Below are 26,766 nucleotides of genomic sequence, written 5' to 3' on the forward strand. Positions count from 1 at the left end.
GGAAATTCATTCGAATTTCCAACAGAAATTCATTCGAATTTCCAACAGACATTCATTCGAATTTCCAACAGACATTCATTCGAATTTCCAACGGAAATTCATTCGAATTTCCAACGGAAATTCGTTCGAATTTTCAACGGAGATTCGTTCGAATTTCCAACGGAAATTCGTTCGAATTTCCAACGGAAATTCGTTCAAATTTCCAACGGAAATTCGTTCGAATTTCCAACGGAAATTCATTCAAATTTCCAACGGAAAATCAATCGAATATCCAAAGGAAATTCGTTCGAATTTCCAACGGAAATTCGTTCGAATTTCCAACGGAAATTCGTTCGAATTTCCAACGGAAATTCATTCGAATTTCCAACGGAAATTCATTCGAATTTCCAACGGAAATTCATTCGAATTTCCAACGGAAATTCATTCGAATTTCCAACGGAAATTCATTCGAATTCCCAAAGGAAATTCATTCGAATTTCCAACGGAAATTCATTCGAATTTCCAACGGAAATTCATTCGAATTTCCAACGGAAATTCATTCGAATTTCCAACGGAAATTCATTCGAATTTCCAACGGAAATTCATTCGAATTTCCAACGGAAATTCATTCGAATTTCCAACGGAAATTCATCCAAATTTCCAGCGGAAATTCATTCGTATTTCAAACGGAAATTCATTCGTATTTCAAACGGAAATTCATTCGCTTTTCCAACGGAAATTCATTCGAATTTCCAACGGAAATTCATTCGAATTTCCAACGAAAATTCATTCCAATTTCCAACGAAAATTCATTCCAATTTCCAACGAAAATTCATTCGAATTTCCAACGAAAATTCATTCGAATTTCCAACGAAAATTCATTCGAATTTCCAACGGAAATTCATTCGAACTTCCAACGGAAATTCATTTGAACTTCCAACGGAAATTCATCCAATTTCCAACGGAAATTCATCCAATTATCAACTGAAATTCATCCGAATTTCCAACGGAAATTCTTCCGAATTTCCAACGGAAATTCATCCCATCATCAACGGAAATTCATTCGAATTTCCAATGGACACTCATTCGAGATTTCAACGGAAATTCATTCGAGATTTCAACGATTATTCATTCGAGATTTCAACGGAAATTTTTTCGAGATTTCAACGGAAATTCATTCAAGACTTCAAAGGAAATTCATTCGAATTTCTAACGGAAGTTCAATCGAGTTTCCAACGGAAATTCATTCGAATTTCCAACGGAAATTCATTCGAATTTCCAACGGAAATTCATTCGAATTTCCAACGCAAATTCATTCGAATTTCCAACGCAAATTCATTCGAATTTTCAACGCAAATTCATTCGAATTTCCAACGGAAATTCATTGGAATTTCCAACGGAAATTAATTCGAATCTCCAAAGGAAATACATTCGAGTTTACAACGGAACTTCATTCGAATTTCCATGGAAATTCTTTCGAATTTCCAACGGAAATTCTTTCGAATTTCCAACAGAAGTTCATTCGAATTTCCAACGGAAAATCATTCGAATTTTCAACGCAAATTCATTCGAATTTTCAACGGAAATTCATTAGAATTTCCAACGGAAATTCATTAGAATTTCCAACGAAAATTCATTCGAATTTCCAACGGAAATTCATTCGAATTTCCAACGGAAATTCATTCGAATTTCCAACGGAAATTCATTAGAATTTCCAACGGAAATTCATTAGAATTTCTAACGAAAATTCATTAGAATTTCTAACAAAAATTCATTCGAATTTCTAACGGAAATTCATTCGAATTCCCAACGGAAATTAATTAGAATTTTCAACGGAAATTCATTCAAATTTTCAACGGAAATTCATTCAAATTTCGACGGAAATTCATTCGAATTTCCAACGGAAATTCATTCGAACTTCCATCGGAAATTCGTTCGAATTTCCAACGGAAATTCGTTCGAATTTCCAACGGAAGTTCGTTCGAATTTCCAACGGAAATTCGTTCGAATTTCCAACGGAAATTCATTCGAATTTCCAACGAATATCCAACGGAAATTCATTCGAATTTCCAACGGAAATTCATTCGAATTTCCAACGGAAATTCATTCGAATTTCCAACGGAAATTCATTCGAATTTCCAACGGAAATTCATTCGAATTTCCAACGGAAATTCATTCGAATTTCCAACGGAAATTCTTTCGAATTTCCAACGGAAATTCATTCGAATTTCCAACGGAAATTCATTCGAATTTCCAACGGAAATTCATCCGAATTTGCAACGGAAATTCATCTGAATTTGCAACGGAAATTCATCTGAATTTGCAACGGAAATTCATTCGAATTTTCAACGAAAATTCATTCGAATTTTCAACGGAAATTCATTCGAATTTCCAACGGAAATTCATTCGAATTTCCAACGGAAATTCATTCGAATTTCCAATGGAAATTCATTCGAATTTCCAACGGAAATTCATTCGAACTTCCAACGGAAATTCATTCGAATTTCCATCGGAAATTCATTCGAATTTCCAACGGAAATTCATTCGAATTTCCAACGGAAATTCATTCGAATTTCCAACGGAAATTCGTTCGAATTTCCAACGGAGATTCATTCGAATTTCCAACGAAAATCCAACGGAAATTCAATCGAATTTCCAAAGGAAATTCATTCGAATTTCCAACGGAAATTGATTCGAATTTCCAACGGAAATTCATTCGAGTTCATATTGATCTCCATTGTGCACTTTTTTCAAACACATTAGTCCTTGAACGAACGGAAATTACGAAATCTGGCACCCCTGCCGTCGATGGTTCGCTTTCCTGAAGATTGGACCATTTCCCGTTGATTGTGTCGCTTATCTTGGCACCATAGTGCCCCTTCCGGGCTGGCTCGAATTGCGCCTTCCTCCAGACTGAATGGAGACCAACTCGAACGCTACGCTGCTGGCTGGCGCCTCCTGAAAAGTCCTCCATATTTCACCTCGGATAACCACTTATCGTGGTGGTGCGTTGACTATCGTACCACCATTTCTCCAGCATGACACGTCCCATACACAATAACCACTTAACTCACATGGGTAACAAGCCTCCAGTCGCCGCCGGCCGCCCAGTCGTTCCACATGGGATCGTTCCTTCTATCCTCCCTGTGGTTGGAGAGCTTTTGTCGACCATAGTTAATTAAACAATGCAGTCAGCAATAAATTTTCCTACACTTTTCACTAGCAACGCGTTGCTCATATGAGTCCATCGAGGAATAACTAGCCGTTGCATTCTCCTCCGTTTGTTGGTGACCAACACGCTGTTCTGTTGCTGCCAGGAAGGTACTACCCGGATAAAAAATATCATTAAAATATCATAAATTTTATTGTTACAACACCATTTAAAACATAATTTTTACCATTGAATATAATGGAATTTTGACAATAAAATCACATGAGAAATAATGGTTTTCCACGATAAAATGAATGGTAAATGGGACTTTTTACAATTAAAAGGGGGTTGTTATGTATCTTTACAATAAAAAATCGAAAATTTTTCATACAAAATTCGGAGCAAAACAATTGATTTTACGGTTCTTCAATGGGATGATTTCGAGCGACAAAACAATAGAAAACATTGTGTTTTAAATGTTTTCAATTACTGTTTCTATTGTTTTACAATAGGAATACAACAGGATTTAGAATACATTATACTCCAATATTACAATAAAAATACAATACAATTAATTGTTTTACATATCATTTTATTTTCCTCCGGATGTTTAACATATCTTTAGACGAATCCAGCGCACTACTTCCAAAGTTAAGTGGGTTGCCTGTATCTGGAGAAAAATCCAACATCGGTTTAAAAACTGTACTAACTTTGTTCCGAATAGATATAAACCTGTGAAAATGTAAATTATAGAAGAATGTCAGTTTTATTAGAAAAAATACGTCGAGAAGAAAATAAAAAATTACCTGCATCAGTTCTTATTATATCTTGGTGGTGAGATTGGCCAATGGTAGTCACTGAACGATCTTCTACAAGTGACCAGCAAGCATCTGTATTTTATTCATCTTAAGCTTTATTTCTGTCAAGGAACAAGGATACATGTTACCAGGAAAGTCATCAGGTACTATGATGATAAAAATTCCATTTATTTTGTTCGGGATGAACCACTGCGTTCATTATGTACATTGAACTTTTGCAGTATAAGATTACGATTACCGGTGGTGAGTATAAGCCGTTTGTCAGCGCAGTATCATTACTTGACACTTTACCAGTCGCTACTAAACGCGCTGCTAAAACAGTAGCGCAGCTGACAGGTGACCAAATTGACCAAATAACAGCGCTACTATTTGATGAACTATCAAACGTCGAACGTCACCGATACGGAATGCAGCCACCGAAATGATAACCGAAAATACCGAAAATAGTGACCGATGCGAAAAAGAGTGACTAATATAAAATGACAGTACAGTGAGAGTGATCAAAATACTCGCGCCCAGTAATGATGCTCTAACGCGCTTCAATACTTTAGATACTCACCACGGTACAGCCATAGTGATCTACCGCTTTCCCAGCAGCAGAAATTGCAATGAAAAAAACACTTTCTGCACCATACAGTTTCATTATTTTCATCTCTTCACTAATTATAAACAAAACTGTACACGGTCAAATGAATCCAGCCATTCTCCGAGTAAATTATAAGCAAAAGTTTTGTTCCTTTCATTTTTTGAAATCAAATTTTTATTGCAAAACATTTTAGACCTGCAACAAGACCTGCAATATGAAAATATATACTTGAGAACCGGTATAACATTTTTTTCATTTAATAAACAAAGCTATTGTAATGTTATTAGTTTTCAATTGTTATTTCATCAATATAATAAATCCATGAAATATTTCAAAATTATATTAATTCAATAACATTAGACGGATTTCCAGATCATCCAAACCGATTACTTTTAAAAATTGTTTAGTTTTTGATGAGCAAATACTAACATAAGCGAACAAATAAGAATATAATAGAATATATCGGAAACATTTAAATATATTGTGATTTTAATGTACGTACAATAAAGATCTTTTACAACCGTGAACATTTTACAATAAGCATACAATAGTTTGTATTGTTTGCCACACAATCTATTGTATTTCAATGGGTTATGTCATACAAGTCACTGTGAATTTTTATCCGGGTACTCATCACGTATAAATTGGGGCTTGCACATAATTGTCCTACGTACTATTCTAAACTAAATTAATTCGATAAAATCCAATAGAATTAATAAAGTAATTTAACAAATAAAAAAGCCAATGTAGCTTTCAACAGGACATTTTTGATTATTTGCTTCAAATTTATCAAAGTGTCATTATTTGAGAATCTATTTGGGAAAATATCAGATGCAAACTGTCATAGATCTCAATTTACAGGAGAACATAGGACAACTATGTGTCGCACGACGGTACACAAAATACAAAACAGCCTTGCCTGCGGCCTTGCATTCCCGCTCTATGCGCTTTCTACGTGCCAAGTAATGTCCAAACGTCGTCGTCGTCGTCGTTCTCCGCTTTGCCGGTCAGTAACCGTGAAAACGCGCGTCGGAACATAAACTTGGGCAATTTTTCATTCGCAAATTAGTTTCCATGAAGTCCGGAAAGCGGAAGTGAACACATTTTCTCCATTTGCGACCGGACGGATGGACACTACTCCAGCGGCGCCACGAATAGGAAATTTGTGAACACTATGTCGAGAAAAAAAGTAAGTTCAGACTTGGTGTAAGTAGTTAAGTTGAAGGTTTGTTGATTTTTTTGCTGGAATATTTGTATAAAAGGGAAGTAATTGCAAGCTAATCACTTAATGCAGGTTTCTTCACACAATAATAAACTGCGGAATGAAAATTGTCTGTCAGAATAAACTTTGCATAACCATTTTGGGAAATGCATACTAGCTTCATGAAATTAGTCCCTTTGCCTATATACTATAATTGTTAGCCAATTCATGGAAATAGTAATAGATTTCAAACAAAACTAAGTTCAAACTTTTTTAAAACTGTGTATGTGACAAAGTTTACCGACAATGATACACTACCGTTGGTTAGCATATTTGAAATAGTCAATTCTACGCTACAGCAGCAACATGATGAACTGCTTTACCGCTGGTTCCGTGAAGCAAATCAAGTGACAACTGTTTTGTGGTCGTGAACTTTTTTTTTTTTAATTCGTCGTTGACTCGCGAAGAGTTATGAGTTGGGTTTTGTGAACGTCGCTTGCAGTGAGTACTGCGAATTAATTTAGCCTTTTTATTTGGTCAGGTTAAAATGTATGTCAAAATCATCAATATTGGAAAGCATGTCCGTGCGCCCTTGATCAAAAACATCATATTTCACATGTTTTATGTGAATTGCACGAGGCTATGAACTCAGTCACAGCGACCGCTATAAAACGTTCGAATTAAGCTCACCTCGTTGACTCCGGCTATCAACCCATCCGATCGGATCCCTCGTGTGATCCCACTTGCGTAGACCACGGACCATGCACGGTTGACGCACAAAGGTGCCAATATGTGGAATAAATCCTCGTTCAATAATTCCCAAAACTGTAGCAGCAGCATCGTTAACCGTTCTGCGTATGTCGCACCTCGCATTGCGGAATGAGGTTCACGAAGGGTTCATCGCAGGAGGAAATTACGCTTGAGAATCGTGTGGGTTGACGACGTACCTTTCTGTCAACGAGCGAATGAAACCGCCTGACAACAACGGCGGCGACCGACGACGACCGGGAAAAATAAAGGGATCGTTAAATTAGACGCTGTAAAAAATTTCATAACGTCTTTTCGCGGTATGCGGCTTACGGCTGTTTTGGTGTGGGATGCTTGAGCGGGTGATCGCCCTGGGATTCAGCTTTATGGCGCATTCGTCCGCAAAGATTCTGCAACGATGTCTTGTTCCGAACACCGATGGATGGCGGTTCTGAGGTCTGTCGCAGGGCGAAACTCTCGGAAGTGGCTCCTCGGTGGATTCCAGTCGGATTTTAAAACCGCTCTAAACGGTGGAAATTGGACCATGGTTGACGGCAAAGGCAAAGCGAACGTTGACGGGTTGCAAAGCGGCAACAAATGAGTGATCGTAAAAGACGTAAAAGGTGATTTTGTGATGACTGCAGTAGGATATTGGAATTTGGGTGTTGAGAATGCAGTGGATTTACACCAATGAAAAGGCAGCTCGGTTTGAACGCTTTTTTTCTCCATGGTACCTGGAAAATTTTGATAATTTCCTATTAGCTTTTTTTCCACAAAAATTTATCTAGTCGTATTGACTGTAAGAAGAAAAAAATCTTCTGCTTCAAAAGGGTGTCATAACAGTTTATGAAAAGGGATATATAATGAGAAAAAAAGATGAACATTGTGATTCCAAGTTTAGCCTCATTACAGCCTACATATTACAAAATATCAACCCCTAAGGATAAATCGCTCATCAAGTTGTTGATCACTGTTGATTTTGAGTAATATTTTCTAGACAGATCTTTTTCAAAATCGCTCAGCAGTGTTCAATTGGTTGTAGCAGCGGTTGCCGAAAAATTAGGCGTAAGGATGTTTTTCTATGGAATTCTCACTGCTTGAAAACCACTGCAGAACAGACTGCATAATATGCGGACTCCGAGTTCAGCCAGAAAAGCTTTGTTTTCAGAACAGAGGAGCAAGTGTATTTGATGAATTCAAGGTTTTATTATATTATTGATGACCTGGAGTTGTGGACAGGATAAGGCGTTGCTAGAAAACACCGGAACTAGGTTGCAATTTTTCAAATTGCAAAGTAAGCCTCCGATGAGGATTCCCGTCGGAATATTTAGAGGATTTCCATCAGAATCCGGAGAAGATTCCCCTCGGAAACCCGAGAGGATTCCCCTCGAGATTCAAAAAGGATTCCCCTTCAAAATACGATGAGGATTCCCGTCAGCATATCTAGGGAATTCTGCTCGCATTCCAGAGAGGATTCCCCTTGGAATCTGGAGAGGACTCTCCTTTCCAGATTCCGAAGGGAATCCTTTCCGGATTCTGAAGGGAATCCTCTCCGGATTCCGAAGGGAATGCTTTCCGGAATCCGAGGGGAATCCTTCCCGGATTCCGAGGGGAATCCTTCCCGGATACCGAGGGGAATCCTTCCCGGATTCCGAGGGGAATCCTTCCCGGATTCTGAGAAAAATCCTTTCCGGATTCCGAAAGAAATCCTTTCCGGATTCCGAAGGGAATCCTTTCCGGATTCCGAAGGGAATCCTTTCCGGATTCCGAAGGGAATCCTTTCCGGATTCCGAAGGGAATCCTTTCCGATTCGAAGGAATCCTTTCCGGATTCCGAAGGAATCCTTTCCGATTCCGAAGGAATCCTTTCCGATTCCGAAGGAATCCTTTCCGGATTCCGAAGGGAATCCTTTCCGGATTCCGAAGGGAATCCTTTCCGGATTCCGGAAGGAATCCTTTCCGGATTCCGAAGGAATCCTTTCCGGATTCCGAAGGAATCCTTTCCGATTCCGAAGGAATCCTTTCCGATTCCGAAGGAATCCTTTCCGGATTCCGAAGGAATCCTTTCCGATTCGAAGGAATCCTTTCCGGATTCCGAAGGAATCCTTTCCGGATTCCGAAGGAATCCTTTCCGATTCCGAAGGAATCCTTTCCGGATTCCGAAGGAATCCTTTCCGATTCCGAAGGGAATCCTTCCGATTCCGAAGGAATCCTTTCCGGATTCCGAAGGAATCCTTTCCGGATTCCGAAGGAATCCTTTCCGATTCCGAAGGAATCCTTTCCGATTCCGAAGGGAATCCTTTCCGGATTCCGAAGGAATCCTTTCCGATTCCGAAGGGAATCCTTTCCGGATTCCGAAGGGAATCCTTTCCGATTCCGAAGGAATCCTTTCCGATTCCGGAAGGAATCCTCTTCCGGATTCCGAAGGGAATCCTCTCCGGATTCCGAAGGAATCCTCTCCGGATTCCGAAGGAATCCTCTCCGATTCCGGATTCCGAAGGGAATCCTTCCGATTCCGAAGGAATCCTCTCCGATTCCGAAGGGAATCCTCTCCGGATTCCGAAGGAATCCTTCCGGATTCCGAAGGAATCCTCTCCGGATTCCGAAGGAATCCTCTCCGATTCCGAAGGAACTCTCCGGATTCCGAAGGAATCCTTCCGGATTCCGAAAAGGAACCTCTCCGGATTCCGAAAAGGAATCCTCTCCGGATTCTGAAAAGGAATCCTCTCCGGATTCCGAAAAGGAATCCTCCGGATTCCGAAAAGGAATCCTCTCCGGATTCCGAAAGGAATCTCTCCGATTCGAAAAGGAATCCTCTCCGATTCCGGAAAAGGAATCCTCTCCGATTCCGAAAAGGAATCCTCCGGATTCCGAAAAGGAATGCTCTCGGATTCCGAAAAGGAACTTCCGGATTCCGAAAAGGAATCCTCTCCGATTCCGAAAAGGAATCCTCTCCGGATTCCGGAAAAGGAACTTCCGGATTCCGAAAAGGAATCCTCTCCGGATTCCGAAAAGGAATCCTCTCCGATTCCGAAAAGGAACTCTCCGGATTCCGAAAAGGAATCCTCTCCGGATTCCGAAAAGGAATCCTCTCCGGATTCCGAAAAGGAATCCTCTCCGGATTCCGAAAAGGAATCCTCTCCGGATTCCGAAAAGGAATCCTCTCCGGATTCCGAAAAGGAATCCTCTCCGGATTCCGAAAAGGAATCCTCTCCGGATTCCGAAAAGGAATCCTCTCCGGATTCCGAAAAGGAATCCTCTCCGGATTCCGAGGGGAATCCTCTTCGGATTCCGAGGGGAATCCTCTTCGGATTCCGAAAAGGAATCCTCTCCGGATTCCGAAAGGGAATCCTCTCCGGATTCCGAAAGGGAATCCTCTCCGGATTCCGAAGGGAATCCTCTTCGGATTCCGAAAAGGAATCCTCTTCGGATTCCGAAAGGAATCCTTCCGATTCCGAAAAGGAATCCTCTCCGGATTCGAAAAGGAATCCTCTCCGATTCCGAAAAGGAATCCTCTCCGATTCCGAAAAGGAATCCTTCCGGATTCCGAAAAGGAATCCTCTCCGGATTCCGAAAAGGAATCCTCTCCGATTCCGAAAAGGAATCCTTCCCGGGTTTCCGAAGGGAATCCCTCCGGGAATCCGAAAAGGAATCCTTTCGGGATTCCGAAAAGGAATCCTTCCGATTCCGAAAAGGAATCCTCTCCGATTCCGAAAAGGAATCCTCTCCGGATTCCGAAAAGGAATCCTCTCCGGATTCCGAAAAGGAATCCTCTCCGGATTCCGAAAAGGAATCCTCTCCGGATTCCGAAAAGGAATCCTCTCCGGATTCCGAAAAGGAATCCTCTCCGGATTCCGAAAAGGAATCCTCTCCGGATTCCGAAAAGGAATCCTCGCCGGATTCCGAAAAGGAATACTCTCCGATTCCGGAAAAGGACTCCCCTCCCGATTCCGAAAAGGCATCCTCTCCGGATTCCGAAAAGGAATCCTCTCCGGATTCCGAAAAGGAATCCTCTCCGGATTCCGAAAAGGAATCCTCTCCGGATTCCGAAAAGGAATCCTCTCCGGATTCCGAAAAGGAATCCTCTCCGGATTCCGAAAAGGAATCCTCTCCGGATTCCGAAAAGGAATCTTCCGGATTCCGGAAAAGGAATCCTCTCCGATTCCGAAAAGGATTCCTCTCCGGATTCCGAAAAGGAATCCTCTCCGGATTCCGAAAAGGACTCCTCTCCGGATTCCGAAAAGGAATCCTCTCCGGATTCCGAAGGGAATCCTCTCCGGATTCCGAAGGGAATCCTCTCCAGATTTCAAAGGGAATCCTCTCCGATTCCGAAGGAATCCTCTCCGGATTCCGAAGGGAATCCTCTCCGATTCCGAAGGAAATCCTCTCCGATTCCGAAGGAATCCTCTCCGATTCCGAAGGAATCCTCCGATCCGAAGGGAATCCTCTCCGGATTCCGATGGGAGTCTTTTTTGTAGTTTGTCGTTAAAAATATCGTCCACCCATCACTCTTTGATGTAGAACAAACCTGGAGTATAAACGAAAATCGTGCCTACTTGATTATTTTTTCTCGTTTCATCTGGGTTTCACCCTTTTTACGCCTCACGCACTTTCGCGAAACTTTTTGGCATCCAACTATAAAAAAAATATTACCGAACCAAGAACAAAAATGGCATTGAGATGCGCTCAATGTAGCCACTCCACCACATCGACTGCTAATAGCAGTTAGGTTGTTTGCTCCTTAAATACTACACATGTTGCATTTGGTGAAGGCACAAAAATGACAAAAGAAGTGCGAAAGCGAGCGAATCAAATTTTCACGGCTTTGGAAGTGAACAAAAAATTGTTATTAATCATCAGATTTTTTTTCTCTTTCCCATAAAATGATCTCTTGGAAAAAATCTACTTAAATGAGCATTATCTGCTCGTAGAAATGGGTGAGAATACCGATCCCTGATCAAAACTAATAAATTGGCAAACTTTCACGAGTTTCTCGAAATTTACATTTGCTCCAACGGACTCCTTAAGCTGCCAGTTCATTTATTTGGTAGGCTCAGTCGTGTGTGACACTTGGCGGAGCCGCAATTCTCAGGTATGTTATTTTTACATGGTTTATCATCTTATCTTAACAGTTAGTTGGGAGGGGACATAGACCATAATACTCGTGGCGACTCAAGGTTAAAAAACTTAATACAGGACGGACGGGACTCCTTAAGCTGATTTTAGCCCAAAATTATATTTACAATCGCACTCAACGAAAATACGCTTGCTACGATCATCCATTATTTTAATCCACTTCTGATTCCAGAATAAAAATACATTTGTGGTGGAGCAGTCTTTTAATCAGATTTAATCCGGGAGTTAGAAGGTGCTAGTTCTATTGCAGCTCCAGTGACCCGTTTCAGACTGCCTGATATTTCATGACCAGTCCGAGGTCACTTTTGCTTACAATAAGCCCCGCCTGTGTATGCTATCATTATCAATTGGATAATGGACCCATAAATAAACTTCTGGATTCTCTAATCCAGCACGTATTTAGTTTTGGATTGGAAACAACGTAAAAACATTCACTTTCAACTAATTGTAAAAATCTGGCAAAATTTCGACGGAATAATAAAAATTTACCAAACAAGCAGTTAAGGCTTTCATTTCCTAAAGCAAAATGTAATAATGTGATCTTCACAAGCTACGTAACGCGTTAGACAAACATGGCATTATTTTCTAATGTGTTTGTGCATACCGTCACTAAATTCCACTTTCAACTGTGGAAGTATTTTAAATTGATTTAAAGAGGAATCCAACGATCTCCAGAAACTGTGTCAGTTTCCATTCATTCCTCGGCCTTTTCATCCGGATACCCGACCATCATCCTTTCAGCGGAGATCTTCAACGGAATGAACGCACAATACCATACACAAGTGCTCGCTCTGTGCTTGGGGGCGGCGAGCACTGAAAGTGAACGCTACATTCGTTAGAACCATCAGTACCAGGAGTTTTTTATATGGTAGCAAAAAAGCGTAGGGGAGAACAGTTCAAAATGCACCCCTTAAGCTTTTTCGATGTTTTTAAAGAATATCGCGCCATTTCAACGTGTAGAAGCAAAATCTACAAAACTAGGTTAGGTTTTTATGACTTTCTAGCGCATTTAAAATATATTTGGTCTAAAATAACTTAATTGCATGTAAAATAATGGTGAATGCATGGTTATTTGTTTTGTCTTAATGGACTGAACGAAAATCTTACGGGTGAGGTGAAAGAATCGCAAATCGTTAAATATTCAATGAAGAGATTCTGCTCATTTTTTTCATTGCAGCTCAATAATGAAAAACTAATATTGAATTGGAATGCTAATTTTCAGGGATCAATTATCAACATTTTCATGTGACTGAAAGCCGGAGATCCTGATTGTAATGGTAATATTCGTCCATAAATGTCGCACAATAGATTACATGAGTGATTTTATGAGTTAGGCCCTGTTTGACCTGTGGGTGCGTTATACACTGTTCTCCCCTACAACCCAACTCCACCGATGCGACAATGCACGGGGGGAGGAGGCGGTTGTGTATCGCATTTTCCCACGGCGATGAAAGGGTGAACGAGCGTATGAATGAATAACAGGTGGAGTAGCCTACCGTCAGTCGGCGCAGCACAAGAAGAATTTCAAAAATTGCGAGACACTCTTCTGAAGCGAGAAGCACATTCGGGGAACAGCGGTGGTTAGGGATCAGATTTCATTTCAACCTTTGGTACGTACAACTGCGGTTGTCCTTATGGTCGCATCGTCATAATCAGATGAGTAGAACAGGAAGAGCCGCTCTCGGTGGCTGCCATACATTCACTTGTTAGGAAGAACGTCAGCTCTTCTGACGATGTAGGTCACCGGGCTCAATGCTCGTCGTGGCTGACAGGTAGCCTCATCATTGTATGGACCCGGGCAGGCGGGACTCTTGTGCGTCAAGTGCGGTTGGGTTTCAACCAAATCCTACCCAGCCATGCGATGGGAATGTGCGGATTTACATGAGTTACGGTTATTGAGTAGGGTTTTTTTGTGGGTGATAACTTTTGATATGGACGCGCAGGTTCTCTGCTACGTGAAAAGATGAGACAGTGGGAAATTCTCATGGACGAAATCTGAATAGATTTGGCTGACACTTAAAACTGGGACCAAAACAAACAGTTTCCTGTGTACTGATACATGACATAAAATATTTCCGAATTAGCATTTGTTGGGCTCTACATCAGGATACCATCAATAATAAAATTTCGTGAAATTTCGCCTTGATATCCTTTATTGGATAAATAGTAGTTATGTTTCCAATATTATTTGATTGTGGTTCATAATTATAATCTTTCTAAGCCTAATCCTCATTTCAGGGCTTTTAAATATTTTGCATCAGCGTTAGATCAATGTTCTGCAGGCGGTTATAGTTTGTGAACTACAATAAACTTTATCTGCGGAAACAATCTGCTGGGAAGCATAATTTTAAACACTCGACCGGATCCGTTTTTTAATCAGTCGATTCGATTGAGCGATACCGTGGAATCCCCAAGCAAACATATTTATTGCCTCGAAGGGCCCTGGTTTTCAAAACAACCGGCTCCAGTAGTGTCACCACCGTACCGACAGGAGCAATGTGATAGCAAGAAATCAATTCCCGAAAATAACGACTGCCGTAGAGGACCCGCCATGTCGCCGACCGTGACTGCGATACCCCATGGCTTGTAACGGAGGAGCCCATAGGCCACATCAAGAGGGCTAAAATAGTAGATTAATAAATTTTATTGTTATTTGAGGAAATAAAGTTTTAACTTTATATCCTTTGTGCTGTGAGCAGAACGAACGTCGCCGTCACAGCGCGTTGTTTCCCAACTGGAGCGTGTGCCAAGTCGGGTCGGGTCGGGCCGGGGGGTAACAGATAAAGGATGTAAAACTCCACGGCACAGTAAGAAGCCCAATGAAACCAGGTCAACTTGTAACCTTTTTTCTCCGTGCTTTATTGCTGCCGTTCTGAGCGTTCTTGTTAGCAAAACCAGCCGTGACGTTACACTATTTGATCGATCAAAAGACTCTGGGGGCAAAACTTTCTTAATCAAAAACAACAGAGAAAAGGTACAGGAACTTATCGACCAAACCACATGGCGGTTTGCTGTTGGCAATGATTCTTGCTCCACTTCTTGGGGCTTTTGTGCATCATAAAGTTGAATGTGTATTTGAGTTTTTCGTAAAAAAAAGGTTTGCAATTGCTAATCTTGATGCTTCTAGTTATTAAAATATACCATAGAGTTATGCAAAAAAAAAATATTGTGCCTTTAATTCTCTTCGAAAGGAATTACCAGATGTTCAACTTGTAAGTTTTAATCGGGATTTCTTAGTGGCTCAATATTCATCTTCAGAACTGCCTAAAAACAATTTCTAACGGAAAAAATCTGGGACTGTTTCTCCTGAAAAAGGTTTGAACTGGAGTCGAGTATGTTTACTCATGATGTCAAGTTCATAATAAATCAAATGAAATACGTCAAGTACCTAAATTAGAAAAAAATATTTCTAACTCTCAGTCAAACTAGACACTCGAAAGCCAACTAAATAGTAACGAACATTTAGTTCCTCGAATGCAAACTTTATGAAATACCGTTTTCACTTTTCGATGCTCGTGTTTGCATTTGCGAGTATCATACAGTATTCTATTACCAACTTTGCAACACGATACACCAAACTCAAGTGATTCTCGTTTCGCTTCCCGCTGCTGCTGCTGATGTTTTATGTGCAACATCTCGTATTTGTTGACAGTTTAGTGCTTCTTGGAAAGTCTTAAATCATACACGCATTCCACATGAGCAGCGTGGTCGGAAATTTGTCAGTGGGAAAAGTGCCTAAACGCGCACAATCTTTCGTAAAAGCCTTTCTCATCAAGGAGTTCCTAATTATTGGATATATTGAAGGAAGATGTATGTGGAGACTTTATTCCAAAATGCATTTTATCTCATTGCTGGCAACATTCTTCATTGGAACAATTTCCATTGCCAGAGAAAATATTTTCGGAAACATCGAACTAATTGAGGGAAGTAATTTGGACCACTGTTCCCCAGCTCCCTAAGAAACCTGGAAGCGCACTGTGAATTCGGCGGCAGAAGTCTCAGTCTCAGTTGCATTCCGGATCGTCATCCTCTTCTAAAACACTCAAGTAATGCCTTCCTGTACCCTTCAAGTCATCGTCAACGTATAGCTCGCTAAAATGTGCTGGCCCGTGTTTGTTTGCTTAGCACAGCAGCAGCAGCAGCATCTTTGCTGCTCTGCCACCGACCGCCACCAGTCGTCACAGGAGCTCCCCGCTGCTGCAGGAACATTATCTTCCGAGTACGAGAGAGCCAGAATTTTGAATGACCGCCGTTCACCACAAAGTCGCATACTGGGGTTTCGGTCGAGTACCGATGGTGGCTTGCGGGAAGTTGTGCTGATTGTTGTTATCACAGTCAGTGTATGCAACGTATGTGAGCTTAATGGGGATTTAATGTCTTCTTGACATTGTTATTAAAACAATTAAATTTCACTTGTTGTCGTCGTCGTGTTGTTGGGATCCTGCTCCATTATGCGAACGTTGTTTCGTAATTGGACAATGAAATTTTCATGACGGAGGGCGCTGGAAATCTTTAATGCACCAACCACCCCGGCACCACAGAGGAAATCGATTGGTAGTGATGTCAGCGGCTAAATCGATTCATGTTGAGACGAAGTAAGTGGGAAAACTATGGAGCACATAAATTCTCCACTAACAACGTAAGGCCTGTAATTATTTTCGTCTAGCCGACGACGACGCCGTTACCGACGGACGACCCCATCATTACAAGTTCGACAGCGAGAGGGTGGCCGTCTGTGTGGAGCGAATAATTTCCGAATGAAGAAAAAAGGATAAAACAAGTCGGAGGGAGAAATGGAATGTACACACATTTATTGCGAAGGGAAAAGCACCTCGTCGTCGGCAAACCAATGTTGTATACTTCCGTCTAATTCACATTTCAGCAGCCTGGCGCCACATTCGAGTTAGGGTAGGACTTGGGGCCAAACCGACCGATTGCTGCTCGGAAACAAAGAAACTTTCCCAGACAAATTTCCCAGGAAATCGGTTGGCTCCGTGGTGGAGCTAATATTGCGGTTGAATTTCTCTTTGCGAGGGCTTTCCGTTGTTCGTAAACTGAAGACCGGGAGTGTTTCGATGCAATTACCGATCACTATCTGGCGTCCATGCGATTGTTCACTGCAATTACATTGATAAAACGTAAACGAATAAGAACTCAATATGAAAAAAAAGTGGAAAATGAATTTTTGTATTCCATATCATACTCCAACGGATTCCGACCAACGAATCCGACTGAAATCCCAACGGAATCCGACTGGAATCCGAACGGAATCCGACTGGAATCCGAACGGAATCCGACTGGAATCCGAACGGAATCCGACTGGAATCCGAACGGAATCCCAACGGATTCCGACTGGAATCCCAACGAATTTTGACTGGAATCCGAACGAATTTCGAATGGAATCTCAATGGATTCCGACTGGAATCCCAACGGATTCCGACTGGACTCCGAACGAATTTCGACTGGAATCCCAACGGATGCCGAGTGGAATCCCAACGGATTCCGACTGGAATCCCAACGGATTCCGACTGGAATCCCAACGGATTCCGACTGGAATCTTTACGGATTCCGACTGGAATTCCAACGGACTCCGACTGGAATCCCAATGGATTTCAACTGGAATCCTCATGGATTCCGACTGAAATCCTCATGGATTCCGACTGGAAACCTCATGGATTCCGACTGGAATCTCGACGGATTCCGACTGGATTCCCAACGGATTCCGACTGGAATCCCAACGGATTCCGACTGGAATCCCAACGGATTCCGACTGGAATCCCAACGAATTCCGACTGGAATCTTTACGGATTCCGACTGGAATTCCAACGGACTCCGACTGGAATCCCAATGGATTTCAACTGGAATCCTCATGGATTCCGACTGGAATCCTCATGGATTCCGATTGAAATCCTCATGGATTCCGATTGGAAACCTCATGGATTCCGACTGGAAACCTCATGGATTCCGACTGGAATCTCGACGGGTTCCGACTGGAATCCCAACGGATTCCGACTGGAATCCTAACGGATTCCGACTGGAATCCCAACGGATTCCGACTGGAATCCCAACGGATTCCGACTGGAATCCCAACGGGTTCCGACTGGAATCCCAACGGGTTCCGACTGGAATCCCAACGGATTCCGACTGGAATCCCAACGGATTCCGACTGGAATCCCAACGAATTTCGACTGGAATCCAAATGAATTTCGACTGGAATCCCAACGGATTCCGACTGGAATCCCAACGGATTCCGACTGGAATCCCAACGGATTCCGACTGGCATTCCATTGGATTGCAGATTCGGATTCCGACTGGAATCCCAACGGATTCCGACTGGAATCCCAATGGATTCCGTCTGGAATCCCAACGAATTTTGACTGGAATCCGAACGGATTCCGACTGGAATCCGAACGAATTTCGACTGGAATCCCAACGGATTCCGACTGGAATCCCAACGGATTCCGACTGGCATTCCATTGGATTGCAGATTCGGATTCCGACTGGAATCCAAACGGATTCCGACTGGAATCCCAACGGATTCCAACTGACATTCCAACGGATTGCGACTGGAATTCCAACGAATTTCGACTGGAATCCCAAAAAATTTCGACTGGAATCCCAACGAATTTTGACTGGAATCCGAACGAATTCCGACTGGAATCCCAACGGATTCCGACTGGAATCCCAACAGATTCCGACTGGCATTCCATTGGATTGCAGATTCGGATTCCGACTGGAATCCCAACGGATTTCGACTGGAATCCAAACGGATTTCGTCTGGAATCCCAACGGATTCCGACTGCAATCCCAACGGTTTCCGACTGGAATCCCAACGGATTCCAACTGGCATTCCAACGGATTGCGACTGGAATTCCAACGAATTTCGACTGGAATCCCAAAAAAGTTCAACTGGAATCCCAACGAATTTTGACTGGAATCCCAACGAATTTCGACTGGAATCCCAACGAATTTTGACTGGAATCCGAACGAATTTCGAATGGAATCTCAATGGATTCCGACTGGAATCCCAACGGATTCCGACTGGAATCCCAACGGATTCCAACTGACATTCCAACGGATTGCGACTGGAATTCCAACGAATTTCGACTGGAATCCCAAAAAATTTCGACTGGAATCTCAACGAATTTAGACTGGAATCCGAACAAATTTCGACTGGAATCCCAACGGATTCCGACTGGAATCCCAACGGATTCCGACTGAAATCCCAACGGATTCCGACTGGAATCCCAACGGATTTCGACTGGAATCCCAACGGATTCCGACTGGAATCCCAACGGATTCCGACTGGAATCCCAACGGATTCCGACTGGAATCCCAACGGATTCCGACTGGAATCCCAACGGATTCCGACTGGAATCCCAACGGATTCCGACTGGAATCCCAACGGATTCCAACTGACATTCCAACGGATTTCGACTGGAATCCCAAAAAAATTCGACTGGAATCCCAACGAATTTTGACTGGAATCCCAACGAATTTCGACTGGAATCCCAACGAATTTTGACTGGAATCCGAACGAATTTCGAATGGAATCTCAATGGATTCCGACTGGAATCCGATCGAGTTTCGACTGGAATCCCAACGGATTCCGACTGCAATCCCAACGGTTTCCGACTGGAATCCCAACGGATTCCAACTGACATTCCAAAGGATTGCGACTGGAATTCCAACGAATTTCGACTGAAATCCCAACGGATTCCGACTGGAATCCCAACGGATTCCGACTGGAATCCAACGGATTCCGACTGGAATTCCAACGAATTTCGACTGAATCCCAACGGATTCCGACTGAATCCCAACGGATTCCGACTGGAATCCCAACGGACTCCGACTGAATCCCAACGGATTCTGACTGAAATCCAACGGATTCTGACTGGAATCCCAACGGATTTCGACCGAAATATCAAAGTATTTGGAATCTCAAAGGATTCCGACTGGAATCCCAACGGATTCCGACTGGAATCCCAACGGATTCCGACTGGAATCCCAACGGATTCCGACTGGAATCCCAACGGATTCCGACTGGAATCCGAACGAATTTCGACTGGAATCCCAACGGATTCCGACTGGAATCCCAACGGATTCCGACTGGAATCCCAACGGATTCCGACTGGAATCCCAACGGATTGCGACTAGAATCCCAACGGATTCTGACTAGAAACCCAACGGATTCTGACATGAATCCCAATGGATGCCGGCTGGAAATCCAACGGATTTCGACTGGAATCCAAACGGATTCCAACTGACATTCCAACGGATTGCGACTGGAATTCCAAAGAATTTCGACTGGAATCCCAAAAAAATTCGACTGGAATTCCAACGAATTTCGACTGGAATCCCAAAAAATTTCGACTGGAATCCCTACGAATTTTGACTGGAATCCGAACGAATTCCGAATGGAATCTCAATGGATTCCGACTGGAATCCGATCGAATTTCGACTGGAATCCCAACGGATTCCGACTGGAATCCCAACGGATTCCGACTGGAATCCCAACGGTTTCCGACTGGAATCCCAACGGATTCCGACTGGAATCCAAACGGATTCCGTCTGGAATCCCAACGGATTCCGACTGCAATCCCAACGGTTTCCGACTGGAATCCCAACGGATTCCAACTGGCATTCCAACGGATTGCGACTGGAATTCCAACGAATTTCGACTGGAATCCCAAAAAATTTCGACTGGAATCCCAACGAATTTTGACTGGAATCCGAACGAATTTCGACTGGAATCCCAACGGATTCCGACTGGAATCCCAACGGATTCCGACTGGAATCCCAACGGATTCCGACTGGAATCCCAACGGATTCCGACTGGAATCCCAACGAATTTTGACTGGAATCCGAACGAATTTCGACTGGAATCCCAACGAATTTTGACTGGAATCCGAACGAATTTCGAATGGAATCTCAATGGATTCCGATTGGAATCCGATCGAATTTCGACTGGAATCCCAACGGATTCCGACTGGAATCCCAACGGATTCCGACTGGCATTCCAACGGATTGCGACTGGAATTCCAACGAATTTCGACTGGAATCCCAAAAAATTTTGACTGGAATCCCAACGAATTTTGACTGGAATCCGAACGAATTTCGACTGGAATCCCAACGGATTCCGACATTTCGACTGGAATCCCAAAAAATTTTGACTGGAATCCCAACGAATTTTGACTGGAATCCGAACGAATTTCGACTGGAATCCCAACGGATTCCGACTGGAATCCCAACGGATTCCGACTGGAATCCCAACGGATTCCGACTGGAATCCCAACGGGCTCCGACTGGAATCCCAACCGGATTCCGACTGGAATCCCAACGAATTTCGACTGGAATACCAAAAAAATTCAACTGGAATCCCAACGAATTTTGACTGGAATCCGAACGAATTTCGAATGGAATCTCAATGGATTCCGACTGGAATCCCAACGGATTCCGACTGGAATCCCAACGGTTTTGATAGTTTTTCTTCTACAACTTTTTGATATCAATCTTTACCAAACAGCCAAAAATCTGAGGCTTAGTGCTTGGGGAATAATATTTGGAGAAAATTTGGCTCAGTAACATGCAAATTAAAGTTAGGAATGATTTTTTTTATTTTAATTAGCTTTTTTCACTTCGCCAGGCCATATATTTTGACTGAATAATCAAGTGATCAAATCAAAGCAAAGCTAGAGCTGATAATACTGAAAGCGCAATTCACATCAATTTACAAAACATATACCGCAATAATAAGATAATAAAATAGTTTCATAACTAAAACATCAGTTAGTGTCGTAACGACATTCAGCCTCCTCAAACGTTGTACGAAGATATTTTAATACCAGCGGCAGGATATCCTTGATCCTCCAAATCACCATTCTCCATCAAATCCAGCCCAATATTTTCCGAGTAACTAATAAACGTTTTATGTTTCCGGAATGTTAGCATGTTCCATGAATGAGCAAAAATTACCACGTGCAATCTTCTCGTAGTTATTTACTCCCTGTCCCACCCGACAGCAACGTCATCAACATCGGGCGGCTTAGAAAACTTCTCCTCGTAAACTGGAACGAGCGTCGAAACGGCGACGGCGACCAAAAAGCTTTGCATTCATCCTGCCTGCTCTGGCAGCCAGCAGAACTTAATTTTCCAACCGTCGCACTGAGGAGTATTTCAGCCCAAATCCTGGCCAAAAGTCAAAAACAAAAATTTTAGATATTTCCATATTATTTTTCGTTTTTGAACTCTCAAATAGTGATACTAATTTGCCATAGGATTTTTTAAACAATATTGTTTGCTTGTGAGCGATGCTGGCTGTCAAAACTTCACCATGATTTCAATGCTAGTTTTATCGCAATTGTGCATTAAAATATGTTCACGTTTTATCATGTTTTCGTGATTTATAATAATTTTTAGGATGAAAATCAATATAGGTATCAATAATGAGTATATTTAAAACGTTTTCAAGCATGATTCGATCTGAAATCGTTTTCAGGTGATCCATAATCATGATATTATTTGCTAGTTTTTTCCTACCTTTTTACAATAATATGTTTTACAAAACAAAACTTTTGATTAGGTTCCAAACCAGTCCAAGCAACAACATTGTCAGCGTTGGAAAGATTGGAGTTTCCTTAATACGCTCCATAAAAAACATTTCACGCATACTCACGCAATCGTGACTTATTTTAATTTTATTATAGTGAAGTTTGCTTTAAAATGCTAGTAAAAAATCATGGTTTTGAGTGCCAAACCTCATATAAATTATGTTTCGCTTCCAAAGAAGAGTGATACTTTGATGAATACACGGATCCATAAAATCATACGCATTTTTCGGATGTTAAGATTACTTAAAAAACATAGCAGATTACTAAGAAACATTGATTTGCATTTCGTATTTATTAGATCTCTCCATTTGATATTTCAAAACATTATCCAGGGACTTTAGCATGATCCGATGACAAATTTATATAGTCGAAGTAAACAAACAAAGTACATCTTTTCGGAAAAAATAGTAAATAATAATCAAAGAATGAAGATTATTATAAGGAAGATCATACTCACTGTCGGAGTCACATGTGGGCACCACTCGTTGCAAGCGCGCTGTAGTTCTCAAAGTCAGCGTTCTTGCGCCAAGTGGTGCTCTATAAAATAACAACAACTGACGCCACCAGTGATCATACTTCATTGCTAGATGAATTTAAACAACATGAAAACAAAAAATATACTTTACTGTTTCTATTGAATGCATTTACAGACGACAAAATGATTGACATACTTTTGGCCACGCTTTTACACTGCGTACTCCTATGTGCGTCGTCGTCCGCGCCATCTTCTTCCTGTTGCTTCGGCGCGCGCGCGTCCCTCCAGCTGTCCTCGTCGCCGAGTCAGGGCGCAGACATCGAGTCGCCATTTTTACGACCGCCTCAACTACCCATTCAACGGCTTCCTGCTGCGTCCTTCCGCAAGGAAACATTGTTCGGCACTACACAGCCAAAGGCAATGCTAGTTGATAGATGATTAAGCCCGCCGTAATAAAGTGGAAATTTAGCATAGTGCGTTCCAATGTCAAAACATACATTGCCATGTAGTGTAAATTAATGTAATTTTGCAAAACAACAAAAAATCGTACTTGATAACACGTGAATTTGTCCTGATGCAAGTGATGTTAACCATTTACCACCATCGGGCACCAGCTTCAATATCGAACCATTGGGCGAGAAAAATGAACTTTTCAGTTATCTATTAATACCGCAACGGCTTTTTGATGAAGATGGAGGTAACGGTCCCGGCGAAATCTGCAATTCAGCTCAGAGGGTCCGTGGACCGTGGAAAACTGGAATTGACGATCAACGCGACATGCGAACCAAACATTCCACTGAATGTCAAATGAGCTCCGGTAATTTATGCGTGGTCGTAAAAATAATAAATTCATTTGTGTTAAATTATAATTATTATAACAATTATCCGCAGCTCAAGCGTTGTCGGCGCTGGAAAACCGAGTCGGGCGGCGACATTTGGCCTCCGATGCGATGGGTTGTGTGATCGCGAGTCATTTTCCGAATGCGTCGGTGGGTTGGATGTTTGTTTTGCAAGGTTCCAGGCCCAGCAGATGGCCTTTTGTTCAAGTGAACCCAAATCCTCAGCTCAGGTGATGAAATATAATAACGATCAGGGCTATGGCGACAACGTTGATGGTGATGATGATGATGATGATGACAATGGTTATTTCGCGCGTACCAAGTTGCAATAACAGCATAGTTAGCTTTGTTGGTTGGGAAATTGGCGAGCTGATTCTGGCGCGGTTTGCTGGCACCGATTTCTGAACAGTGCTGTCAAGTTAATATCATGTTTTTTTATTAGAACTTCATAAGCTTCATAATGACGATTATTTGTCAAATCTGCATGATATCCAATGTCGATATCTAATCAGTTTGTAAAAGCTTTTGTCAAGCACTTACAGCGAAATTGGCAACCCTGCTTTTCAATCTGCACCACAGGGACCCCAAAATCCCAGGCCAAATTAATTTATGACTATTATATGTTGTCGGTCGCCACGGCAGGAGTACATCCGAAAAAAAATGACAGTTCATTTTCGTTGCGCTTGGATTCGATTAGAAATTATTTGCATCGAGCAGGTGCCAGGATTCCGCGGAACAGATGGCGGGCGGTGCGGTTTTCTACTGTTGGGTGACCGTGTGCGGGGTGAAAATCGTATTTCTATGTAAAACAAACACTATTTTCTGTCGGAAGCTTAGTGCGCGTTTAGTTTAACCGCAATCATCATTGAAACTCATTATGTTCGGGTGTTAATCGAGCGGTTTATTGTGATATTTTGCACTTTGGTGATATTGGGTAAGCGCTAGCTCTTGAGCAGCCGTAGATTATGGTTAAAGTAGTCGAAATTCACGAAATTAGTGTCGGGGTATAATATTAGTTACGGGGTTCATTATGATGGGATGTTTATATTGCCAACATTTTGTATGCGAGGATATGAATTTTATGGCAAGCTGTTATTTGTTTTGGTTACTAATTTTTTATGCAATAGCGAAACGATATCAATAAGCATTTTTTTGTAAACACAGAGCTTTTATCAGTTTAGCTGGAATCCAGAAAGAAATCTGCTGCTATCCGAGGAATGTTTCATGGGATTCCGAAAGATATAAGTTGGAAATCTAAAAGTCTTTTGGTGGAATGGTCTTCAGGATATCCTTTGATCCTTTTCAATGTTTTACAGTAAACTATCTTTAACTTTCCCAATTGCTGCATTGGGAATATAGTGAGAAATATTAAAATCTTTGTGCCGAAAAAGATGACCCAAACGCATTTTTTTTATCTCCTTGTCAAACGATTTCAGTGTGATATAAAAATCGAGCCAATGGTTTGGCGATGCATATTTCACCTACTCTGCAAAGAATAAAGGACTTATGCAACTATACCGACCTAGTACCTATACCTATGATGGATATACAATTCTTGTTGTTCGGAGTAAGACCGAATGTAACATCATAAGGCTTGCACCTCCAGACAAACTCGAGTAGCATAGTATATGTTGGATAACAATTCTAACCTGAAAATGAATTTAGCGTTCCTAAATTACTCCTTGGTAGAGCAACATATTACGTTTTGTCCGGCATTTGTATGGGGACCCACTACTGCCACACTCAGCCACGGGGCGGAGCTAGCCCGACAAAATACCTTAGAGCTTAGGGGATGCGTAAATTTGAGTTGGCGTCTTCGAAAGAGAAGGGATAAAAATATGTAATCAACCATAATGATTCATATTTAAAAACCAATTTTGAATCAATTTGATGTCAAAATCAGAATATGTTTTTATATGTTCTCATTTTGTTTTCAGACTTTGCTAGGGTATCTAGCCCAAAGTTATTTGGCCGAGAATGTCATTTGGTCGAACAGTTCCTTTGGCTGAAAAAAAAATGGTTGGCCGAATAGCTCAATAGCCGAATATGTCCTTTGGCCAAAATAGTCGTTTGGTCGAAAGGGCCATTTGGCCGAAATGGACATTCGGTCGAAAGTGTCGTTCGGCTGAATTGGTCATTTTCACCTAAAAAAATTGATGAACTTTCCCAGAAAATTCTTCCATTTTTTTCCAGAATATTCATTTGAAAATTATTTTCAGATTTTCCACGGGAACTACTTTCAAGTTTTGAGAACCCTTTGGAATTATCAAGAGGAATTTGTTTGGAATTCACATTAGAATCTCTTCAGAGTTTTCACGGAAAGTTGTTCCAAATTTCTACAAGAAAATATTATTAATATCCACGGAAAGTTCCTATTGAGTTTCTGTTGAGTATTCTTTGAAATTTACACAGAAAATTGTGACTGGTAAAAGGGATGCTTTAACGTTGACTTCCACAATCTAGATTATTTTAGATAGCTATTTTTTTATCCTTTATTAGAGTGATTTTTTCGCAGGGATAAGTTCATCACTAGACGGCTAGTTTGATATAGCCAACTTTAAAACAACGGAAAATGCTCGGAATTTAAAAAAATTGGATTTCTTCAGAAAATTCTTTCTATTTTCAATAAGAACTTCTTGAGAAATTCCATTGACGGAAAGCGTCCGACGGTAAATAGTAATTTGGCCGAAAAAGCCGTTTGCCCCAACAGGTCGTCTGGTCGAAACGATCGTTGGCCGAAAATGCCGTTTAGTCGAAATGGATTTTGACATTTGACTGAACGGGTAATATGGTCAAAAATGGCCACTCGTTTGGCTAAATGGCCTTTTTTGTCAATTGATCTTTGAACAAAATTCCATAGCCTCTTTTTTAAGTCAATATTGGCCTCTAGACAATAAGACATCTAGCCAAGTACCATTTAGCAAAACTAAACGTTTAACGGAAACTGTTATCAGGTCAAAACTGGTTTGACCGGAAACGTAGCTTGGCTGAATGCGACTAAATGCGACTTTCGGCCAAATGACCCTTTCGACTGAATGACCCTTTCGGCCAAACGACTCTTTCGGGCAAATGACCCTTTCGGCCAAACGACCCTTTTGGCCAAACGACCCCTTCGGCCTAATGACCCTTTCGGCCAAATGACCCTTTTGGCCAAATGACACTTTCGACCAAACCACCCTTTCGGCCGTATAATCCTTTTGGCCAAATGACCCTTTCGGTCAAACG

At 41.7% G+C, this 26,766-nt stretch overlaps 1 protein-coding gene and 1 pseudogene across 1 annotated transcript in view; both read left to right on the plus strand.

Moving 5' to 3' along the window:
- LOC134220944 (protein muscleblind-like) overlaps positions 1 to 26,766 on the plus strand; it is a 666,328-nt gene that overhangs the window by 416,160 nt on the left and 223,402 nt on the right. The gene's annotated exons all lie outside the window — the stretch shown is intronic.
- On the plus strand, positions 9,021 to 20,474 carry LOC134219465 (cGMP-specific 3',5'-cyclic phosphodiesterase-like; annotated as a pseudogene).

Source organism: Armigeres subalbatus, chromosome 3 (genome assembly GCF_024139115.2).
Source record: "Armigeres subalbatus isolate Guangzhou_Male chromosome 3, GZ_Asu_2, whole genome shotgun sequence".
NCBI classification, from domain to species: Eukaryota; Metazoa; Arthropoda; class Insecta; order Diptera; family Culicidae; genus Armigeres; species Armigeres subalbatus.